General features: G+C 38.1%; 1 pseudogene; it reads left to right on the plus strand.

Moving 5' to 3' along the window:
- LOC142845993 (vomeronasal type-2 receptor 116-like) overlaps positions 1 to 25,644 on the plus strand; it is a 43,602-nt pseudogene that overhangs the window by 625 nt on the left and 17,333 nt on the right.

A 25,644-nucleotide genomic window follows, 5' to 3' on the forward strand; every position in this document is an offset into this window, starting at 1 on the left:
CCATGCAATCCTCAGAGAGAGTAACACACATTTCTTTGGGGGCAGGTCCTAGGGTGAACAAGGTATCATCTAAAGAGAATAGGTTCCCCAAAAGCCAGTACGTAGAGTAGGGATAAATCCTGGTGCCACTGACAGTGGACCCTCAGTCTGCTTCATCCATGCAACTGTCAGCCACATTCAGAGGGACTAGTTTGGTCCTATGCTTGTTCCTTCCCAGTCCAGCTGGAGTTGGTGAGCTCCCATTAGCTCAGGTAGACTGTTTCAGTGGGTGTCCCCACCATGGTCTTGACCTCTTTGCTCACATTCTCATTCCTCTGACTCTTCAACTGGACTTTGGGAGGTCAGGCCAGTGCTCCGATGTGGTTCTCTGCCTCTGTTTCCATCAGTTGCTGGATATAGGTTCTATGGTGATATTTAAGATATTCATCAGTCTTACTATAGGGCAAGTCAAGATTGGGCAATCTCTCCTCTATTGCTTAGGGTCTTAGCTGGGATTGTTGGATACTGGGGGGTTGCACAAAGATGGGAACACCACCAAGTCTAATAAAACCAGAAGCAAATTTTATTCCAGAAACCAGATCCCAGGAAAACCAGAAGCAAACTTAAAAATAAAAATAAAAAACACTGTGGGGCACAGAAGCTTATCAACTAGCTGAGACCACAGCCAGAGATAATATTTGTTAGGCTGTGGCAAAAGGCTAGTTTCTGAGCCCACCTTTTACAGCAGGGGCACCAAGCATTAGATCTGAACAAAGAAATTTTTATGATCTTGCCCCCTGACCTGTGGGTCAATAAACATAGACCTTAAGGAGGGAAGTGAGGTCTAACATCCATGGGTAACTAGGCAGCTATCATGAAATATGTTTCAGAGTAGATTGCAGTGAAAGTCACTAATTGCAAGAAAATAGATGTCTTTAGCAATTAGTCAGTTTTGGGAGGTACCATTTATTTATTTTTGTCCTCAGTGTCTATGCTACTAGTGTTATATTTAGGAAGTGGTCTCCTGTGCTCATTCATTGAAGGTTACTTCCCACTTTATCTTCTTTAAGGTTCACGTGGTCAGATTTATATTGAGGTCTTTAATTCATTTGGACTTGAGTTTTGTGCATGGGAATAAGTATGGATCTATTTGCATTTTTCTACATGTTGACATCCAATTATGCCAGCACCATTTTTTGAAGAATGCTTTCTTTTTTTCCATTATATGATTTTAGTTTCTTTGTCAAAAATTGGGTATTGATAGGCATGTAGATTAATATCTGGGTCTTCAATTTGACTTCATTGGTCAAACTGTCTGTTTTTCTGCCAATTCCAAGCTGTTTTCATTACTGTAGTTCTATAATAGAGCTTGAATTCAGGAATGGTAATGTCTCTGGAAGTTCCTCTATTGTACAGAATTGTTCTGGCTGTCCTGTTTTTTTTTTCCATACGAAGTTGATCATTGTTCTTTCAAGGTCTGTGAAGAATTGTGTTGGGATTTAAATGGGGATTGCATTGAATCTATAGATTTCTTTTGGTAGGGTTGGTATTTTTATTATATTCACCCCACCTATCCAACAGCTTGGGAGATCTATTCATTTTCTGGTATCTTCTTCAATTTCTTTCTTTAGAAACTTAAAGTTCTTATTGAACAAGTCTCTAACTTCTTTGGTTAGTGTTACCATAGGATATGTTATGTTATTTGTGGCTATTGTGAAAAGTGATGTTTCTTTGATTTATGCCTCAGCTTCTTTATCTTTTGTTTATAGCAGGGCTACTGATTTTTTTTTAGTTGATCTTGTATCCTGCAACATTACAGAAGATATTTATCACCTGTAGGAGTTCTCTGGTAGAGTTTTGGGGGTCACTTATATATACTATTATATCATCTGCAAATAGTGAATATTTGACTTCTTGCTTTCCAATTTGAATTCCCTTGATCTCCTTTTGTTGTCTTATTGGTCTATCCAGAATTTCTAGAGCTATTTTGAATAGATATAAAGAGAGTGTTCACCCTTTTCTTGTTCCTGATTTTAGTGGAATCATTTTGAGTTTCTCTCCATTTAATTTGATTTTGGCAAACAGCATATTCTATATTGTTTTTATTATATTTACATATATTTCTTTTATCCTGATCTCTTGAGGACCTTCATAATGAAAGAGTGTTAGATTTTGTGGAATGATTTTTCAGCATCTAATAATATGATCATATACTTTTTTCTTTCTGTTTATTTATATGGTAGATTATATCGATAAATTTTCCAATGTTGAATCATTCCAGCAGTTCTGGAATGAAGTTGACTTGATCATGGTGTGTGATTTTTTTTAAATGTGCTCTTGGTTTCAACTTGCTAGTGTCTTGTTGAGTTCATAAGGAAGATTGTTCTGTAATTTTCTTTCTTGGTTGAGTCTTTGTGTGGTTTTGACATCAGGGAAACTGTAGTTTCATAAAAAGGATGGCTATGTTTCTTATTTGTGGAACACTCTGACAAGCATATGTTGACAGAGATTTCTGTCCTGCCTAGTACCACAGCAGTTCAGTCCCAAATAAGCACACAGAGGTTTACATTAAGTATAAATGGGTTGGCCTAGTAACTATGGCTTCTTATTAACTCTGACATCCTACATTCTAACCAATAATTCTTTTCTGTATTAGTCATGTGGCTTGGTACCTTTATCAGCAAGGGATTCTCATCTTGCCTCCTCTGTGGCTGGGTGATAACTGCAGACTGAATCTTTCCTCTTCCCAGAATTCTCCTATTCTTGCTTCCCACATATACTTCCTGCCTGGCTGTCCCACCTATACTTCCTGCCTGGCTACTGGCCAATCAGCAATTTATTAAAATACAATTGACAGGGTACAGATCATTGTCCCACAGCAAGTATAAGTATTAGCTCTTCGTTGACGTTCTAGTAGAATTCTGGACTGAAAACATCTGGCCCTGGGCTTTTATTTACTTACTTTTTGTTGGGAGGATTTTGATGACTGCTTCTACTTCATTGCAGACCATGTGTTTATTTAAATTGCTCACCTGGTCTTGATTTAATTTTGTATTTGGTACCTATCCAGAAAATTACTCATTTCTTTTAGAATTTTCCATTTATGTGGAGTAGAAGTTTTTGAAATATGACATAATCATTCTCTGTGTTTCCTTGGTGTCTGTTGTTGTGATCTTTTCATTTCTGATTTTGCTAATTTGGATGTTCTCTCTCTGCCTTTTGATTAATCTCGATAAGAATTTGTCTATCTTGTTGATTTTTTGTTTGAGGTGCTCTTTGTTTCACTGCTTCTTTGTATTGTTTTCTTTGTTTCTATATTTTATTGATTTCAGTCCTCAATTTGATTATTCCCTGTCACTGACTCCTCCAAGGTGAGTCTGTTTTTTTTCTAGAGCTTTCAGATGTGCTGTAAAGTCACTATTGTGAGATTTCTCCACTTTCTTTATGTATGCACATTAGTTTTATAATCTTTCCTCTTAGCACTGTTTTCATACTAACCCATAGGTTTGGGTGTGTTGTGTCTTCATTTTCATTGAATTATAGGAAGTCTTTAATTTCTGTCTTTATTTCTTCCTTGACCCAGGGTTGATTCAATTAGGATTGTTCAATTTCCATGAGTTTGTAGGCTTTCTAAAAATTGTACTGTTGTTGACTTCTAACTTTAAACCATGGTGATCCCATAAGATACAGGGGGTTGTTCCATTTTTTTTATCTTTTGAGTTTTTTTCTGTTACTGGGTATGTGGTCAATTTTAGAGAAGATTTCATAAGGTGCTGAGAAGAAGTTATATTCTTTTGTGTTTGGTTGAAATGTTCTATAGATGTCTGTTAAGCCCATTTGAGTCATGATATCTGTTAGTTCTTTTATTTCTCTGTTGAGTTTCTGTCTGGTTGAGCTGCCCTTTGGGGAGGGTGGAGTGTTGACATCTTCTACTCTTAGTGTGTGTGGTTGGATGTATGGTTTAAGCTATAGAAATGTTTCTTTTACATATATGAGTTCTTTTGTATTTGGGGCATAGATGTTCAGAATTGAGACTTCATCTTGATGGAATGTTCCTGTGATGAGTTCTCCATCCCTTCTGATTGATTTTAGTTTGAAGTCTATTTTGTTCGATATTAGGATCACTGCACCCACCTGTTTCTTAGGATCATTTGATTGGAAATCTTTTCACAAACCACAACCCTGAAGTAGTGTCCATCTTTAGGGTTAAGGTATGTATACAGCAGAAGGAAGAATCTGCTTTCATATCCATTCTCTGAGCCTGTGTCTGTTTATAGTTGTATTGAGTCCATTGTTAATTCTTGTTACTTTTTTCAGTGGTATGGTTAGTTTGTTTTGCTTCATTGGGGTTGGCTGGTGTGAGGTTATCTTTTGCCTGTGTTATTGTGGGAGCAGTTAGCTTCCTTGCATTGGAGTTTTCTTCAAGTATATTTGTATTCCTGGATTTGAGGATGGGTATTGTTTAAATATGGTTTTGTCATGAAATATCTTTCTCCATTGGTTGTGGTTGAAAATTTTCCTGGATACAGTAGTCAGAGCTTGCATCAGTGGTCTCTTAGTTTCTGCAGCACATCTGTCCAGGACCTTCTGGCTTTCATGGTTTCTACTGAGAAGTCAGGTGTAATTCTGATAGATCTGCCTTTATATGTTACTTGACATTTTTACTTTGTAGCTCTTGATATTCTTTCTTTATTCTGTATGTTTTGTGTTTTGATGATTATATGGCAAGAGATCTTGTGTGTGTGTGTGTGTGTTCTGAAACCTTCTTGTACCTTCATAGGAATATCATACTTTAGGCTGAAAAGTTTTGCTCTGTAATATTATTGAATATATTTTCTTTGCCTTTGAGCTGAATTTCTTCTCCTCCTTTTATCTCTATTATTCATAGGCTTGGACTTTTCATAGTGTCTCAGATTTTCTGGATGTTTATGTTAAGAATTTATTGGATTTAATATTTTCTTTGACTGATGAATCTATTTTCTCAATAGTATCTTCAACACCTGATATTCTCTCTTCCATCTTTCGTATTCCGTTGGTTATGCTTTTCTCTGTAGTTTCCATTCATTTACCTAGATTTTCCATTTCCAGAATTTGTTTGGTTTGTGTTTCTTTATTGCCTCTATTTCATTCTTTAAGACTTGGACTGTTTGACTCACCTCTTTGATTTTTTTTCTTGATTTTCATGAGGTTTTTTTAAGAGACTTTTTTGATTTCTTCCAATTTTTGTTTGTCTTTTTCTCCATTTCATTAAGGAAATTTTTTCATTTCCTCTTAAAAGTTCTACATCATCCTCATAAATTCATATTTAAACTGATTTTCTTCTGCTTCTTCTGGATTAGAATGATCATGTCTTCCTGTTTTATGACCACTGGACTTTGGTATCACCATCTTGCTTTTTAGGTTGTTGAATGAATTTTTGCATTGGCACCTACCTATCTCTTCCTCCAGTTGGCTCCAGCTGGGTCTTTGCCTCTTGATCCAATCCTTAGAGTTGTTGTCTGTGTCTTTGGGAACTGTTCTTGGTCTGTAATATCACTGTGTCAATGCTGAGGTCTCTCTTGGTCTGCTCTCTTGGATCATTGTTTTGGTCCTCTCTGTGCTGTCGCAGACTGTGCCTCAGTGTTCCTCTCTTGGTCCTCTCTAGGTAGCCACACCTATGTTTCAGAGTTCCTCCCTTGGTCCTCTCTAGGTAGCCACACCTATGTTTCAGAGTTCCTCTCTTGGTCCTTTCTGTATAGTTCCTGTGTTTTAGAGTTCCTCTGAGCTTGTTGGGGACTGGAGGATTTGGGAGCAGAGTGGACTTGTAGCTTGCCGGGTTTGGTTGATGGGATGGGGTGTTGGACCAGCCTACCTGCAGGAACTTGCCTGCTGACTGTCTTGAGAAGTTGAGGCAGTTAGGGGAGGGGTCCAGGGTCTTGCCCAGGTATGAAGGGCTTAGAGTTTGGGATGTTCCACTGGGTGTGTGGTCACCTACCTCTTGGTCCACTGTGTATAGTTGCACCTGTGTATCAGAATTCCTCTGATGTTACAAAAGATAAGAGGGTTTGGGGTAGAGTAGGACTTGTAGCTTACAGGGTCCAATGAATGGGGTGGAGTTATTAGAGCAGCCTCTCACCAGGAAGCTTGCTTGTTGATTAGTTAGAGAAGATGAGGCAGGTAGGATAGGGGCCTGGTGTTTTGTCCTGTTATAGAGGGCCTAGATAGTGGGGTGCCCCACTAGGTGGGGGGCCACTCCCCATTTAGTCCTGTCTATATAGTTACAGCCTGTATTTCAGAGTTCCTCTGCGGTCACGGGGGTTAGGAGGGTATGGGGGCAGAGTGGGACTTTCAGCTTGCAGGGTCCAATGGATGGGTTGGGGTGTTGGAGCAGCCTACCTGCTGGAAGCTTGCCTTCTGGCTCGCTAGAAAAGCTGAGGCAGGTGGGAGAGAGGCCCAGGGTTATGCCTCAATATGGAGGGCCTAGAGAGTGGGGTGCTGCACTGGGTGTGTGGTCCCTCCTATCTTGGTCTGCTCTACTATCTATAACAATTTGTAACTAACATACTAAGCAAAGACAAACATCCATAATCTAATTTTTAGGAATATGGGCATAGTTTTCTAGGCTTTTTTCTGCTGATTGGGGGCTATGGTAATCTTATGGAGATTCAAAGAAAAATAAGAATCATGGTCCAGTCCTAGGTGCAATATTCTGTGAGACTGGATCATCTCAACCAGAAGCCTTGAAGCTGTTCTCCTTGCAGAACTCAGAAGAAACTGCAACAGAGGTGCTTTGAAATATTTCAGGGTGTATTTTTCAATCAAACATATTTTTGTTAACCAAGAATGAATCCACAGCCTCTTGTTTTCTCTGGAAACAAATGTAAACTTTTTCTCCAAGGTAACGGATCTTTTTATTTAAATTTTGAAGTCAAGGCTTTTTTTTTTGGTTTGTTGAGACAGGGTTTCTCTGTAGCTTTGGAGCCTGTCCTGGAACTCCCTTTGTAGACCAGGCTGGCCTTGAACTCACAGAGATCCGCCTGCCTCTGCCTTCCAAGTGCTGGGATTACAGGCGTGCGCCACCACCGCCCAGCTTGTCAAGGCATTTTTTAAATATATAGGGTGGATTAATTTAGCAGATTTATAATCAAATGCCTTTCAGCAGCTGTTGCTCCTTTCTCTCCCAACCCTATGTCTATTTTCAAAACACTGTAGATCACTTAAAGGTTATTTTTCCATCCAAATATGTCTTTAGAGTATGTCTCTACCATCTTCTGACAACATGAATCCTTAACCAGCTAAGCAGCAGAACTGGGATTAAAGCAGCAGCCTTGGCAGCAGGCTCCACCACATACATTAGATTTCTGAGATGATTCTGGTTTCATAATGGAGTTACTGGCAGGAGCCAGATTTATTGCCACAACTCTGTTTTTTGGTTCGTGCCACCACAAAGAAGAATGCTGCCAGCTGCTCATAAACACCATTTAAGTGTTTGTTGGAAAGGCCTCTTAAACAAACTGTGAAGTTTTTCAACTAAAGCTGAGTAAGGAAGACTCTTTAAAAGGAGCCTCATCTCTGCTTCTTTCTAGAAAACAGAGCCTACTGGAGAAAAGATTGTTACCAAAAAGCTGTACCTGACTCTGTTCTTGTCTGTCTAGAATCCTCATTAAAAAAAGAAAAGAAAAAAAGGTTTCTTAGACTTTATGTGAAAATTCTTGCCAATCATTTTGGTACCATTTGTAGATGGAAATTTCTGTCCAACCCAGGCCCACAGCCATTCAGTTCTAAAGAAACAAACATAGGCTTATATTAATTATAAACAGTTTGGCCTATTATCTCAGGCTCATGATTAACTAGCTCTTACAACTTGAATTAACCCATAATCCTTGTCTATGGTTAGCCACATGACTTGTTACTTTTCCTCAGTGAGGTCGTCTCATCTTGATTCTTCTGCATCTGGTTGGTGACTGAATCTCTGCCTTTTCTCTTCCCAGAATCCTCTTAGTCTGGTTGTCTTGCTTATACTTCCTGCATGGCTATTGGACAATCAAAATTTTATTAAAACAATGCAATTGACAAATCTTTCTAGTGTACAAAAGCATTACTGCTTAGCAGTAATTTAAACCTATAAACCCATAGTTTCAACATCATAGCATGAAACAAATATGGATTTATGGACTGGTAATATCCCTTAGAAAATCACCTGCCTAGAACGCAAGAGGATCTTTATTCAATAATCAGTGTTGTAGAGAATTAAAGTGTTGCAAATCAACATTTTCACAAAAAAAATTTTTGGAATTCATTGTTTATTCTATACCTTTCTGTCTTTGTGATAGATGCCTTTTGAAAGAATAATATTAACATATTTCCAAGTAAAAGCTATTAAAAGTTTTTTTTTGGGGGGGGGGGCTTCAAGACAAGGTTTCTCTGTAACTTTGGTGCCTGTCCTGAAACTAGCTCTTGTAGACCAGGCTGGCCTTGAACTCACAGAGATCCGCATCTAACTCCTGAGTGCTGGGATTAAAGGTGTGCACCACCACTACCCACCCATTTAAAGTATTATTTTTTAAAAATTTGTAGTCTCTAGGAGCTAGGGACATTGTGAAGTTGACCATAAAATAATAAGAAGCTGAGTTTAGTTCACTAGTTCTGACATAAAAAAAACTGAACACTTGTAATCCCAGTACTTCCTTGTGAAGGCATTTGCCCATTTGGTCTACCTAAATTAGAGAGTTCTGGTTTCGCTAAGAAACTCTGTTTCGAAAAGCTAAGATGTAGAGGAGTTAAGAAAGACATCTAATTTCAACCTCTGGCTTTCACATGATGTTCACACACAAACACAGACACACATAAATACACAAAAAGCTAGTAGCCTTTATTTGTAAAGCATCATTAGGCTGAGAGGAAGTAGAAAACAAAGGACAAATAGGTCCCATATACTCCGTGCTTTATCCTAGCCATGCTATTTCTCATATTATTAATAATTTATGTGGATTAGAACTTGGCACATTTTATAAACCTAGTAGGATACATCATTATTTAGAAAGTATATGATGACATAATATACCACTACAATATGACATTGAGTTATTTCACTTCCTTGATATTTTCCCTTCCTCCAGGGCAACAGATATATGTCTATATATTTTATTTTAATGTTCTTAGTGGTAGAAGAATTGGCTAATGTTTCCTGTTGATTTTCTGTTGGTTTTAGAGGGTGGGAGGGACAGGTACACCACATACTATAAGAAAACCAGAACATTAGGCAAAATAAGTGCTGTGGATTTATAGATGAATTATAAGAACACTTTTTGGAGCATAATCTCTAGTACAGGTAGATCTTAGGCATCCTAAGTATATAAAGATAATCTTGACCCCCTGCTTCTCCTTTCTCTTGATCCTCCAGTGCTGAGATTACAGATGCTCATAACAATGCTCAGTTTATGTGCTGCCAGGGATTAAACCCAAGGCTTTGTGAATGATAAAAAACATAACTATCCACTGACTATTCATAACTAACCATTCCCCATCCCTCATGACAATATTTTCATCTATAGCTGAAGGGAAAATTTTTTTGACACCAGCTTGGTCAAGTCTTTCCAGGAGTGATTCATCTCACGGGGTCGCTCTGTTGTTAGTGAAACTAGATGAAATCATGGCACCAGGGACTGGAGAACATGAGCCTCAATCATATTTTCCATTATGTGGTAACATTTTTAACCTGAAAGTTTGACCCCAGATGTGATCCTCCAAGGAAGAATGTTTTTCAGGATCTGTCAGGGGAATATTAGAAATCTGAGTAGAAGGAGCTTTGGGAATGAGAGTGGTTCAAGTAAAATTGGAATTTACATAAAAGGCACAGATACATGGGATATATATATACCTACTGGCTCTGAAAATTCAAACTCTACAGAGTTTGACTTTATAGATACTCCATGATGTTCCCTCTGCTTTTTATGTTTCCGGCTCTGCAGTATTACAGCTCTGCCTACTCCTTTGACCGTTCTCACTGTTCTACAAAGACAGGAGTCAGTGTGTATAAGGGTGGGGATATGGTGGTTACTGCATTTTCCCACTGCATACTATTGTATATGATTCCATCACTGAAGATCCAAGCAGTGACAGCCTCTATCATCAGTAAGTTCATTTTTTCATTTCTTTATTTTTGTCTTATTTTCAAATAGATAATGCCTAGAAATACTCTGTGTGCACACATCAGTGCTGCCTACATCTTCCATATTACTCCTTCTACTCCATATCCCAATAACTATTTCTAATTTATTTCTATTTACTAGTTTCTTAGCTTCAAAGAGAACAAAATTATTCTAGTTTTCTTCATTCTAGCTTCTCCTTTCTGAGACTCAATTCTCTCCTTATTATTAAAACATTCCTAACCCTCTTTCATACTGTGTTGTCACTGAATTATACCCACTATTATCATCTACAATCACAATACCATCCTTGGCATGGAATATCTCTAATGAGTATAAGGAACATTCTTTTTCTGGGTAGTAAAAGATCTGGTTAACTCTTCCCTTTATTAGAATGAAGTGTTTTTCATCATCTCTTCTGGTTAGTTTTAGTTTGAAGTCTTTTTTGTCAGATACTAGTTTAGCAATGCCTGTTTCTTACTTGGTCCCTTTTTTTTGGAGTAATTTTGTCTATTACTTTAAGCTGGTAAATATCTTTAAAAACAAGACGTGTCTCTTGGTAATCAAAGATAGATAGACTTTGTTTTTTAATCTGTCAGGTCAATCTGTGTGTTTTAATTGGAGAATTGATTCTATTAGTATTTGATGTTATTGTTTTGTTATTGAAAATAGATTTTTTTATTCAATATATTCTAATTATGGTTTTGCCTTCCCCTACTCCTCCAAGGTCCCCCCTCACTGTCCCACCTATCCAAATACATACCTTTCATTCTCTTTTTAGTTGGAAAACAAAACAATAATATTATTATAAAATAATAGTATAAGATCTTTAAAACCCAATAGAAAAAAAACAGAGTCAAAAGAGTCAAAGACAAAGTATAAGAAACATTTACAGACATAGAGACACACTTTCACCCACAAAGAAAACCCATATAAACAAAATTGGAAAATAATATATGTGTGTATACATATATGTATATATTTATGTATCAATGGGTGATAAATATATGCATACATATGTATGTATGTATCAATGTGTGAAGATAGAGAGACAGAGAGATGGATGGATGGACAGACAGATAGGGACAGAGTGTTCTTTAAGTGGATAATGCCCAGATAATGCATTACAAAACAAAAAGTTCTCCAAAAATATTATGGGATTCATGTTGTGTTGTTCATCTTCTGCTGGACATGAGACCTGCCCTTAAGTGTGGACTGTATACCCAATGAGACTCCATTGGAAAAAAAACTGATTTTTTTCCTTTGTAATGGTTATCAACTGGAGAAAGCCTTTGGATTAGGGAATGGGACTTGTGTTTACTTTGCCTTCCAGTGCTAAGACCTTATCTGGCTTAGACATGTGCATGCCTTGTGAATGCTGCCAGACTATGTGAATTCATATGTGTGTCATTCCTGATGTGTCTTCGTGTCCTTGTTTTGTTGGTATCCTCCATGCCTTCTAGATCTTCAAATCTTCCTGCCTCCCCTTCCATAGGATTTCCTGAGTCCTGTGGATATGTATTTGAGGGAGACATCTCATTTATGACTGAAAGTTAAAAGAACACTTTCTCTGCATATTTTCCAATTTTAGGTACATGTTATCCATATCTGTTTCAGTTTCCTATGGATAAAAGCTTCTGTGATGATGGCTAAACAAGACACTCATCTAAGAGTACAATAAAATGTCACTGGGAGTTATTTTATTGCTGTTCTTTTAGTGGAACAGTAATATTTGGTTCTCATGTAGGTCGCTGGACTATCTAATCTCAGGTTATTTGCCACCCAAGCAGCATTGGTTGGACTCTATCTTGTGGGGTGGGTCTTAAGTCTAACCTGATATTGGTTGGTTACTTCCAAAAGCTTTATGCTACTATTGTACCAGCATATATTGAAAGCAGGTCACAATCATATATGGGAGAGTTTACAGTTGGGTTACTATTTATCTTTAGCTTCTAATAGAGAAAGGCAATTCCTATATGATGGCCAATTCCTGGCTTTATGCCATGCAGCAGCTCTGACTGCTTGGGGCAGAACTGCAGAAGAAAGAAGATTGAGTAATTTACTAAGGTCATACAGGACCCAAAAGAAACCTTCACTAATTTCATACAAGATTGATATCAGTGGTAAAGAAAATGATACCAAAATCAGAAGCTAGACAAATGATAATTGAATCTCTGGCTTTGGAACATGCTAATTCTTAATGCAAAGGATAATTATGCCTTTAAAGGTAAGATCAAAACACTTGGGGAAATGGGTCTGAGAAATAATCCATATTAAATCTCATGACCATGATGATGCTTCGATAGGAGAGGTGATTTCCAGAGTTTTGAAGAAAAATCTAAGTGTCAAGTGTTTCAACTGTGGCAAGCAAGGCAACATTAAAGTGGACTGAAAACAGGGCGTTAGTATAAACGGTGTTATTTTCTAAGCATAATTCAAACAGAATTTCCCTCCCTTCTGGATTATGCAGAAGGTGTGGCAAAGGCAGGCATTGTACTAATGACATCTAAGGTAACCTTTTGCTGTCAGGAAATTCCTTGAAGGGCATCTCACATGGCCCCAAGCCAAGCTCAGTTCAGTTGTTTTCGGTCATCATAGAGGAAATTCCTTTCCAAAGAATTAAAGAACCTGGTGCCTATTGTAAGAAACCATACTTCTCTGGATGATACACTAGCTATAGAAGAGAAAACAAATAATTCAGGAAAAACCATAAAGCAAGTATTTTGGCAAACTTCCAAACTTTATATGAACAAAGACCAAATTAAATTACAAATAAATGACATTACCATTGAAGGTCTGGAAGACACAGGTGTGAATGTAACAATACATGTAACAGAATCTTGGCATCAAAATTGACCTCTTCAAGAGGTAAATGCATTTGAGGATTGGAGCTTTATCTCAGGTAAAACAGAGCATGAGAAGGGTCAAATGCATACGGCCACAAAGACAGATTGGAAAATCAAAACCATATGTTGCTAACATAGCAATGAATTTGTAGGGGTGTGATTTGTTATAGCAATGAAATACTCATATTAACATTTCCCCAATCTTAGAAACAAACAATATATTAACTTATGATTCTGAGAAAATATTAGAAGGTATTGTAAAGAGAAGTCACCTATGATTCATATTGTACAAGAACAGGGGACAACAGCTGCTGATCTTCTAAAGTCATCAGCATCCCTGTCTTTAAAATGGTTGAAAAACCTGTATGGGTTGTTCAATGACCTTTGACAACAGGAAAACTGCAGGCCTTAGAACAGCTGGAAAAGGAGACGCTAAATGCTCAGCCTATTGAAGAACCAACCAGCCCTTGTAATTCTGTATTTGTTGTTAAAAAGAAATGTGGAGAATGGAGAATGGTAACAGATCTAAGAACTGTTAATAAGGTAATCCAGTCAATGGGCTCTCTATGGTCTAGAATTCCTTTGCCTTCTTCATTGCCTAAAGGATGACCTCTTATAATTATTGATTTAAAAGGTTGAATCTTCACTATACCTTTACAAGAAGAAGACAGAGAAAAATTTGCTTAATGGTGTCTACTTATAATAATTCTCAGCATGTTAGAGAATATTAATGGAAGATTCTCCCACAGGGAATGTTAAATAGCCTTAACCTGTGCCTATAATTTGTACATCAACCATTTGAAATGATACACAACAATTTCCTCAATTTATACTTTACATAGATGCATTTTATTATCTGATTCAAATGTAAATACTTTGGAATGTTGGTGAAAGTAAAAAATATTTTTCCTTGTTGGGATTACAGTTTTTCCTGAAAAAAAAAATATAAAGAGGAGATTCTTTTAGTTATTTAGGCTATAAAATAGGTTTATGAAATAATAGGCCATAAAAGTTATAAAATAGGAGAGATCAATTGCAGATTCTTTTTTTGGTATTCAAAATAGTCATGTATTTTATTTAAAAACATATAATTTTTACTATTCATGTAATTCTTTTCAAATTTTTAGATATAATTAATAAATTAATTATATGTACCTAAGGGGGATACTATGATTTTTTACAAAATTTATTAAATTTTTAAAAAATACCAATCCAAGTTCCCCCTCTCTTCCCTCCTCCCATTCCCTCAATACATCCTCCTCTCACTATATCCCCTCCAATCCTCAGGGAGGGTAAGGCACATTGCTTTGGGAAAGGTCCAAGGCCCTCCCTACTATATCTAGGCTGAACAAAGTATCCATTCAAAGAGAATAGGTTCCCTAAAAGCCAGTACATCCGGTAGGGATAAATCCTGGCGCCACTACCAGTGGCCCCTCAGTCTGCCCCAGCCATGCAACTGTCAACCACATTCAGATGGACAAGTTTGGTTCCATGCTTGTTCCTTCCCAGTGCAGCTGGAGTTTGTGAGCTCCAATTACATCAGATAGACTGCTTCAGTGGGTGTACCCATCATGATCTTGACCTCTTTGCTCATATTCTCATTCCTCTCACTCTTCACCTGGAATTTGGCAGTGCTCCGATGCCGGTCTCTGCCTCTGTTTCCATCAGTTGCTGGATGAAGATTCTATGGTGATATATAAGATATTTATCAGTCTGACTACAGGGCTAATGAAGATCCGTCCCCCTCTCATTTATTGCTTAGGGTCGTAGCTGGAGTCAGCCTTGAGGATTCCTGTGAATTTCTCTAGAACCAGGTTCCTGCTAACCCTATAATGGCTCCCTCAATCAAAATATCTCTTTCCTTGCTCTCATTATGTCTTTTCTCCATCTTGACTATCCCATTCCCTCAAGTTCTCTTTAACCCTCCTCTCCTCCTCTTCCTTTCTTACCTTCCCTTCTCCCCCAGTCCCCATGCTCCCAATTTTGTCATGTGAACTTGTCTATTTCCAATTTTCATGTTTTTCTTTGGGTTCACCTTATAGCTTAGCGTTTCTAGGATCATGAACTATATGCTTAATGTCCATTGTTTATAGCTAGCATCCACTTATTACTGAGTACATACCATATTATTATTTTTGGGTCTGGGTTACCTCACTCAGGATAGTGTTTTTTAATTCCATCCATTTGCATACAAAATTTAAGATGACATTGTTTTTTGTTTGTTTTATCATTTTTTTAAAAATAATTATTTATTATGTATATAATATTCTGTCTATGTGTGTGCCTGCAGGCCAGAAGAGGGCACCAGACTTTATTACAGATGGTTGTGAGTCACCATGTGGTTGCTGGGAATTGAACTCAGGACCTTTGGAAGAGCAGGCAATGCTCTTAACTGCTGATCCATCTCTCCAGCCCCGATGACATTGTTTTTTTACTGCTGTATAGTACTCTGTGTAGATGTGCCACATTTATTTATCCATTCTTCAGTTGAGGGGCATCTAGGTTGTTTCCAGGTTCTGACTATTACAAATAATGCTGCTATGGACATAGTTGAACCTATGATTTTATAGTATGATTGAGCATCTTTTGGGTATATGCATAAGAGTGGTATTGCTGGATCCTTAAGTAGATTGATTCCCAATTTTCTGAGAAACTGCCATATTGATTTCTAACGTGGTTGTACAAGGTTGTCTTCCCAATAGCAATGGAAGAGTGTTCCCCTTACTCCACATCCTCTCCAGCATAAGCTATCATTGGTGTTTTTGATCTTAGCCTTTCTGACAGATGTAAGATGGTGTCTCAGAGTTGTTTTGCTTTGCATTTCCCTGATGACTAAGGATGTTGAACATTTCCTTAAGTATCTTTTGGCCATTTAATATTCTTCTGTTGAGGAATCTCTCTTTAGTTCAATACCCCATTTTTAATTGGGTTATTTAGAATTTTAATGTCTAATTTCTTGAGTTCTTTATATATTTTGGAGATCAATCCTTTGTCTGATGTGGGGTTGGTGAAGCTCTTTTCCCATTCAGCAGGCTGTCTTTTTATCTTATTGATTGTGTTCTTTGCTTTGTAGAGCTTCTCGGTTTCAGGAGGTCCCATTTATTTATTTGTTGTTCTCAGTGTCTGTGCTACTGGGGTTATATTTAGGAATTGGTCTCTTGTGCCCATGTATTAAAGGCTATTCCTTTGGCTTTTATAGACAGTCATCAGGGAGTTTCCTGTGGGTAGGCTCCCCGAAAACCCAAACCCATCCAGGAGCTCTTACAAACTACTAGCCCCATCCTGCCCCCAAACCCAGCGATCGTCCAGCAGACTCTTATGACCTCCAAGGATTGCTAGGAGATACTTCTAATCTATGGCCCACTATTGAAGTGAATCCTGATGAACTGAGTAATTTGTTCAAAACCTTAGGGAGTTTAAGAACTTAAATAGTCCTAGGAAATTATCAGCTGAAGCTGAGAAAGAATTGGCTTTGGTGGGAAAGAAATTATAGAATATGCATGTGGATCATGTGAATCCAAAACTTAACTGTATTCTGATCATGTTACCCTCAAAGAATTCCCCAAATGGAATTTGAGTGCAGAGGGAAGATATTACCTTAGAATTGATCTTTTTTTAACCACCTAAACAGAGTAAAAAAAATAACTTATGTGGAAAAGGTCTCTGAATTTATTCTAGAAGGAAAATTGAGACTTTGTCAGTTAAGGGAATAGACACAGTAGAAATTACAGTACCTTTTGTCAATGATGAAATTGACAAATTATGGATTGATAAAGAACATCAGTAATTTTGAGGGAGAAATTAACAACAATCATCCCAAAAGCAAGAGTATTCAATTTATAAAGAAAGCTAGTTGGATCATTCCTCACATTGTAAGGGAAACACCAATATCAGGAACCCATACATTCTATACTGTTGCAAATAAAACAGGGAAGGCAGGTTACAGATCAGAAAATTTAGCCCAATGGTGGTGGTGCACACCTTTTATTTCAGCACTTGGGCAGAAGAAGTAGAAGGATTTCCTTGAGTTTGAGGCCAACATGGTTTTCAAGAGGTAGTTCCAGGATAGGCTCCAAAGCTACAGAGAAAACCTGTCTGAAAAACAAAACAAAAAAATCAGAAAATTTAAATAAGGTGGCTCAAAGACCTTATGATTCTTTCCAAAAGTCAGGAGTATATGATATTCTCAGGATTCTAAGAGATTTTAAAGACCCTCTCGCCATAGTTACCAATTCACAATATGCTGAAAGAGTTGTTTTGTGGATTGAAATCATTGAGTTTATACCAGATGATACAGAATTGGCTTTATTAATCATTCAGTTACAAGATATAATCGGGACTAGGAATCATCCCAAATACAAAACACACATCCAATCCCGTACAGGTTTGCCAGGTTCTTTAACAAAAGGAAATTGAGAAATAGATCAATTATTGAAAGGAAATACACTGAAAGACTCAGAATTTCATAAAAAACATCATGTCAATAGTAAAGATTTAAAAACACTTTTCCATCATATGCCAACTAATGCGCGAAACAATCCCATACCAGTTAGGATTTAAAGGGGTATTTATTTTGGGGGTAAAACTCACAAAACACCATCAGGAAAGAAGCCTAGTCATTGGAGCAGGAGTTGGAACCAAGCGCCGGAACCAAGAGAGCAAGCCGAGGCTTGCTGCTCTTTTTTAAAGGTAAATAGACCATGCCCCAGTGGGCTGGTATTTCAGCAGCTATTGGCTGAAGGAACGGAAGGGGCTCCCGCAGCACAGTGTGCTCATACTTCAGGGGCTATTGGCTGAAGGAGCCGAAGGTCCTCCCGCAGCAGCCAACAAGGCAAGGAAATATCCTACTTGTTTTTTATACAACCAAATACCACTACCTGTAGAAAGTAAACCAAAGGATACTCAAAGGAATGAAATCTGGCAGATGGATGCGTTCCATTTTGTATAATTGTGAAAATTAAAATATGTACACTACATCAGTGATACCTAGTCAGTATTTCAATGGGCAATTGCTCTGAGTTTAGAGAAGGCTGATTCGGGATTCATACACTTTTTAGAAATTATGGCCATAATGGATATACCTGTACAAATTAAGGTGAACAATGCTCCAGAATATATCTCTAAGAAAATTAAACAGCGTTTTGCTTATGATAATATGAAGCACATTTCAGATATACCACACAATCTGATATGGCAAGCAGTTATTGAAAGATCAAGTTGAACTCTAAAGGATGTGTTAAATAAACCATAACGGGTAACAAAGACCTCCGGAAATAGATTGCACAATGCTTTATTAACTTTGAATTTTCTAAATGAGAAAGGAACAACCGCAGAGAGACATTGGATATAGAAAAACCTATGGAATTAAATCAGCCAGGATATTTTAAAGATGTGTTGACCTTAGAATGGAAACCGGGACATGGGGGTTGGTTTTGCTTTTTATTCTATAGGGGATGAAAATTTATGAATACTATCGAAATTGATAACTATTCAAAATGAACAAGAGAGATCTCTTAATTAGAAGAGATGATAATTCATCAAACAGCATGGTCATTTAATCTAAACTAACCTACAAAACTAACATACTTTTTTTTTATTTGATCAGATGTAACTTGCGAAAAGGGAACCTCTCCAAAGTTAGGGTTGGGATAGGGTTTTCTTTTGTCTTTCCAGGAAAATAAAAACAATTATTTTTAGGAATTTAAAGACATTTGTACAAAAAGAAAATCCAAAGTAGAAGGGACTATTAGGAAAACTTACCAAGGAAAGGAATATTCTGACTTAATGCAATCTCTGAAGTCTCCAAAAGGAGGATGGGGTCCCATATCCACAATTCCACGAGGACTATTATGGCATCACTAAGCTGAAAAACACCACCTAAAGATTGACTTTGGACTAAAAACTGCTCAGAACAATGTCAAGGTAGTTAGTAGAGATGATCTAGCCTCACAGACTACTTTAGCTAAGACTGGAGAAAAGCCCTGCACTTTCCATTACACAGAGATTGGATAACAAGTGATACAGCGACCTCTCCCAGGACTTGATAATTAACCCAAATTTTTCCTTTCAGGATCCACTAAAGATCCCATCACTCCCAGACAGTAGGAAGTAAATTTAAGAACACAACACCCATATTTCCAAAATGTAGGGTGGATGGATTTTGGTCTTCCATTGAATTATGAATATTGTCATTGTTTAGGCAGATTGGTTACAAGTTATTATTGGTTTATAATAGTCAGGAAAAAAGCTAAACAAAGGATATTAGATTCAGGGTTCTTGTTTTGGAAAAAAGGGAGATACAGATATGGTAGGCTGAAAGGGTAGATTATTGAATCTACTCTAAAATGACTTAAATTGTCCCAGAATTATTTAGCTGTAACAAATATTTCTTCAATATCAATAAATACTCAAGAGAATTCATTTGACTATAATAAATGTGACAAAACTTTCAGTAGGGCTTCATCTGTCATAATCAGAATGTCAGATGACAATTTGTGTTTATTCAAATTGGAAATCATCATAGCTACAGCAGATGAGACTGAAAAGGCACAAACGGTAAAATCTGCCATTGTGCTTCAGACTTTACCCAACATCAAAGCATTGGACAGAAAATTTTTGTATGTGTAAATGTTCATATTTAGTTCTAGTCTTTCAGTGTAGGTTAAATTAATTAGAAAAAGAGAGGGAGAGGGAGGGAGGGAAGGAAAGAGGGAGGGAGAGATGGAGAGAGAGAGAGAGAGAGAGAGAGAGAGAGAGAGAGAGGAGGGAGGGAGGGAAGGATAGAGGGAGGGAGAGATGGAGAGAGAGAGAAAGAGAGAGAGAGAAAGAGAGAGAGAGAGAGAGAGAGGAGGGAGGGAGGGAGGATGGGAGGGAGGGAGGGAGGAAGGAATGAAGGATTGAAGGAAGGAAGGAAGGAAAGGTGGGAGGAGGAAAGGGAGGAACAGATGAAAAAAGGAAGAAGCCCACATGTGTTCTACCAGGCCTCTACTTAGTTTTTCAGGTTAGACTGTAAAGATTCCTATGCTTTCATGTCCTCTTCTTTTGGATTACATATCCCTTTAATCCCCCTACTTTTCACCATACTTCTACAGTATTCCCTGCTTAAGACTTTCCATGCACATACCCCATACTCTGGCACACTGTTTATATTTTGCCTATACTGACATTTTTTAAAAAAATAAAATGTTGATATATAAGGCAGCCATGAAAATGTGCTTCACAGACTCCAAATACAGGGACTGGTATTTGCAGAAACCTAGCTACTCTGCATTGAAGTCTGAAATTTATTCTGAATTTTTTCCTTAAGAACATGCTTCCACCTTCTTCTCTGACATAGTCAATGACTCAATATTGCCTCTGGGCCTTCAGAAAAATGCTAATGTCATTTATGAGACTCCACTTTCATGACCAGATAACATTACTTACCTAAAAATACATTATTAATATTTCAGTCCAAATAGATATAAATTTTAAAATGCTGATGTTATAAAGATGCAAACATCTAATCTCTAAAAGTAATTTTTGCATGCAAAATTAATAGTCATGGCTTGAATATTTCCCCTTGCTAATATTTTTTCCATTACTGTGATAAAATACCATAAAAAAAGCTAGCTAAGAGGAATGATTTATTTTGGCTTATACTTCCAGGAGATACTATCTGTTGTGTTAGCTTAGGCATGACAACAGGAAGAGAAATCACAATGACAGGAGCTGGAATTTCACTAGTTGCATTGTATTTTCACTCAAAAAGCAAGAAACTGGACAGGAACTGAAGCAAAAGTATAAAGTCCAAAGGCCCGTTTCCAGTGAAAGACTTCTTCCAGTAATGCTCAAACTTTTTAAAGTTCCACAGCCTTCATCAATGTCATCAACTGAAGGCAGAATGTTCAGATGTGAATATGTGGGAGATATTTGACATTCAAAAGACAGCACCCCTAAATATTCTTGTGTCTTCTGTTCAGGTTAAATATAAATAACTACCAGATTGTCCTGGCAATGGTTTTTGCCATTGAGGAGATCAACATGAACCCTCATCTTTTACCCAATGTGTCTCTGGGGTATGATAGCTATAATGTCCTGTATAGTGAATGGTCGACATTGGATAGATGCATCACGTGGCTATCAGGGAAGAAATAGTTAAGTAATTACAACTGCAGGAAAGAAATGAAGTCTGTTGCTGTACTCTCAGGAGTATCCTGGATAATATCTGCCCAGATAGGAACACTGCTGGGACTCTACAAATATCCACAGGTGAGAACGAGTGGAGTAGAGAGATGAAAAACACAAGTTCAGGATCATCCCAAGGTGAAAAATGAGCATGAAAGAAAATTATGATTATACATTTGACACAGTTTTTAATCTCAAAGAGTGAGTGTTCAGTGACTTGGCGACATATCTATATTTCCATGGTCTAGGACAGAGAAAAGGGATAGGCAGGAGCAGACAGTGATTACCTGGGACTGTGAGTGATGAGGAATTTTCTAGAAAGCTCCCAGAAAGTAGGATACCAGTATTTTAATGGTATTATAATATAGAGAGGTGACTTTGGGAGTAAAGTATTTGATTCACAACCATGAGAACCTGAGTGTGAATCTCTAGCACATGAAATCTGGCCATGACAAGACATATCTTTAACCTCAGTTCTGGTAAAGCAGACAGTCCCACATAAGAAAGTCAGGCTAGCCAAAGCAGTGAGGTGCATGTTCACTTAGAGACCTATGCTCAAAAGAAAAAAAAGAGTAAAGTGAAGATTGACAAGGTAGTGCCAATATTAGCCTTTTACCTCGTGTACATGTATATAGATGTGATGAGCAAATTCTCTTCATCACTCCAGCTGATTCTACAAGTCTGTCATGATTTGACCCATGCTTTATGGTTCCTCCTCTTAATTCTGCTTCTACTTCTTTTCATTTTAGCTGACCATTGGGTCTTTTGATCCTAACCTGAATAATCATGATCAGTTTCCCAATCTCTATCAAATGGCCTCCAAGGACACATCTCTGGCCAGTGGCATTGTCTTATTGTTGAATTATTTCCAGTGGAATTGGGTGGGGTTGATTGTATCTGAAGGACAAAAAGGTGTTCAGATAATCTCAGACCTGAGGGCAGAAATGGACAGAAACAGAATATGTATAGATTTTGTGGAGATGATCCCAGTCAGTAAAGTATCGTTTTTGGCACAGAAACAATTGAATCCTACACGGGTTCTGAAATCATCAGCAAATGTGATCATCACCTATGGGGACAGTGACTTTCTGAGAGGCTTCCTGTCTTATTTAAAGCAGACTTTAGTTACAGGGAAAGTTTGGATCATGAACGCAGAATGGAATGATATCAGCCATTCAAAGCATTTCATTTTGCAGTCATTGCATGGGAGCCTCATTTTCTCACATCACCACAAAGAACTCTCTGGTTTCAAAAATTTTACCCAAACACTTCACCCTTCCAAATACCCAGAAGATTTTTACCTTCAAAGGTTTTGGTTCTACTTTTTTAACTGCTCATTTGCTGATGACTGTACTACAGTTGAGAACTGTGTGCCTAATGTTTCCTTGCATGACTCACCTAACAACCATTTTGATAAGGTCATGACCGAGTATGCTTACAATACATACAATGCTGTGTATGCTGTGGCCCACAGCCTTCATGAGATGCTTCTTCATCAAGTAGAAGTAAAACCATTAAGAAAGGCAGAAGAATTGATGTTTTCAGCCTGGCAGGTAATGTGTTTCCCATTGGATTGCTCATAACATAAGCAATGTGATTTTTCTAAATGTCTTCATTAGGAGGCCACACTACTTATCTTAGAATCTCTAAGAATACAAAATAAACTACTAGAAACACTGACAAAGGGGGGGTAAGTCAAGATTTATACAGAAATAATTAAAAGGAAGGAAGAAAATGTGTTCTAAATCCACATCAGTATTTTATGTTGCCAGATCAAAGATTTCTATATAAAAATACAGAATATGTGTAATCTTGCGAGTCCCATGGGATTCAGTTGAGGCTGTGCACATTTGCTAAGAGGCCAGAGTTGAGTGTGGAGGGTGGTGTGCCTAGGCACATGGAAGGAATCACAAAATGTGGAGAATGGAATCTGCAGAGAAAAGCTGGAGGAAGGAACCTTCTGAGAGTATTAATCTTAAGTATGTGGCGTCCCATCCATGGAGAAGAAGCTTTAAAAAAGGGAAATGACTGAGTTGACTAAAGAAGGGATACTTCACAGGACTACCACAAGATGCAGCAAAGTCTGTGCAGACAGACTGGACAGTGGAGATGAATGAAGGTAGTAGAGTTCCCAGGCACGTTACTTCACAACATACCATAAAGTCCACAGAAGAAGGGAAGGGCGTGGCTGTCCCAGGGTAAGGTGCTCTATAAATAGAAGTTTTTATGTCTCGTTCCATCCTGCAGCCACTTTTAAGTAATCACTCAAAGGCTTGTATTATTTATAAACTTTTTGGCCTATAGGTCAGACTTCTTACAACCAGCTCTTACATTTAAATTAACACATTTATTTTTTATTTTTATTGAGCTATATATTTTATCCACTCCTCTCCCCTGTCCCCTTTCACTTTCTCATATTATTCACATACTCCCAGTTACTTAGAAGATCTTGTCCTTTTCAACTCCCCCACGTAGATTAGATCCACGTATGTCTCTCTTAGGGTCCTGTTTGCTGTCTAGTTTCTCTGGGCTTGTGAATTGTATATTGGATTTTCTTTGCTTTATGTCTAAAAGCCACTTATGAGTGAGAACATATTATATTTGTCTTTCTGGGTCTGGGTTACCACACTCAATATTTCGGTGAAGAATGTGGCTGCTTTTTGCCCTTGTCAAAAGAGTCTCCCTGAGGGTAAAGTGAAAAGTTGTGGATTAATATCCAGGTCTTTGATTCGTTTCCTTTGGTCAACATCTTTGTTTTTGTGCCAGTACCAAGCTGTTTTCATTACTATAGCTCTGTAATAGAGTTTGAAGTTGGGGATGGTAATGCCTCTGGAAATTCTTTTATTGTATGATTGTTTTGGCTATCCTGGGTTTTTTGTTTTTCCATATAAAGTTGATTATTGTTCTCTCAAGGTCTGTGAAGAATTTTGTTGGGATTTTGATAGGGATTGAATTGAATCTATAGATTGCTTTTGGTAGAATTGCCATTTTTACTATATTAATCCTCCCAATCCAAGAGCATGGGAGATCCTTCCATTTTCTGGTATCCTCTTCAATTTCTTTCTTCAAAGACATAAAGTTCTTGTGAAATAGATCTTTCACTTCCTTGGTTAAAGTTACCCCAAGATACTTTATGCTATTTGTGGCTATTGTGAAAGGTGATGCTTCTCTGATTTCCCTGTCTGCTCCATTGTTCTTTGTGTATAGGAGGGGACTGATTTTTTTGGAGTTGATCTTGTATTCTGCCACATTACTAAAGATGTTTATAAGCTGTAGGAGTTCTTTGGTAGAGTTTTTGGGGTCATTTATGTACTCTATCATATCATCTGCAAATAATGAAAGTTTGACTTCTTTCCAATTTGAATCCCCATGATCTCCTTATGTTGTCTTATTGCTATTGCTAGAACTTCAAGCACTATATTAAAGAGGTATGGAGAGAGTGGACAGCCTTGTCTTGTTTCTGATTTTAGTGGAATGGCTTTGAGTTTCTCTCCATTTAATTTGATGTTAGCTGTTGACTTGCTGTATATTGCTTTTATTATATTTAGGAATGAACCTTGTATCCCTAAGTCTTCGAGACCTTTATCATACAGGGTGTTGAATTTTGTCAAATGCTTTTTCAGTGATGTGGGAGTGTCATATATCAATCTGTTGATTTCATTGTTTAAGCAATAAAGAAACTGTTAGGCCCATTGGATAGGCCCACCCTTAGGTGGGAGGAGTAAACAGAACAGAAGGCTGGGAGGAAGAGGAAGTGAGGTCAGACTCCGCAGCTCTCCTCGCCGGAGCAGACACCTCAGAGAGACGCCATGCTACCTGCTCCAGGGAAGACGCACACCATGCCCCAGCTCCGACCCAGGATGGACTTAGGCTAGAATCTTCCCGGTAAGCGCACCTAGGGGCGCTACACAGATGATTAGAAATGGGCTAGTCCAGGTGTGAGAATTAGCCTAGAAGAGAATGGGCCAAGCAGTGTTTAAATGAATACAGTTTGTGTGTAATTATTTCGGGGCATAAGCTAGCCGAGCCGAGCCGGCGGCTGGGGTGTTGGGGGACGCAACCCTGCCGCCGCTCATATTACAACAAATGACGCCCAGACGTGTGGCTCACTGAGTCCACAAAAAACTTGAGAAGGCTTAAAAATAAGGGAGAGAGAGTTTAACACAGATTTTTGCTGTTTGTTGGTGGCGTGCTGTAGAGAGATTTCCTGATTCGGCAACAGCAGCAGAAAAAACGCTGTGTCATTTCAAAGCGCGGCTTCCTGGGGCTGTGCCGCCAGTGCAAACTCTGGCTTTATGTTTGTGTTCCCGCTTGGGATCGGAAGGAGAGTGCTCTGAGACCGTGCTGATGGTTCTCAGCGCTCCCCGCCTGCACCTGGGCAGAAGGCCGAATCAGGCTTAGGCAGGCGGAAGAGCATGGCGGATTCCTGCCGCCATACAGGGATGTGTTTTCAGACTGTGCGGTGCTCTGCGAGTCAGATTTGGATGTTACTTGGATGAAAAGAATTTCTGTGCTGCACGCTCAGT

This window comes from Microtus pennsylvanicus, chromosome 1 (genome assembly GCF_037038515.1).
Source record: "Microtus pennsylvanicus isolate mMicPen1 chromosome 1, mMicPen1.hap1, whole genome shotgun sequence".
NCBI lineage: Eukaryota > Metazoa > Chordata > Mammalia > Rodentia > Cricetidae > Microtus > Microtus pennsylvanicus.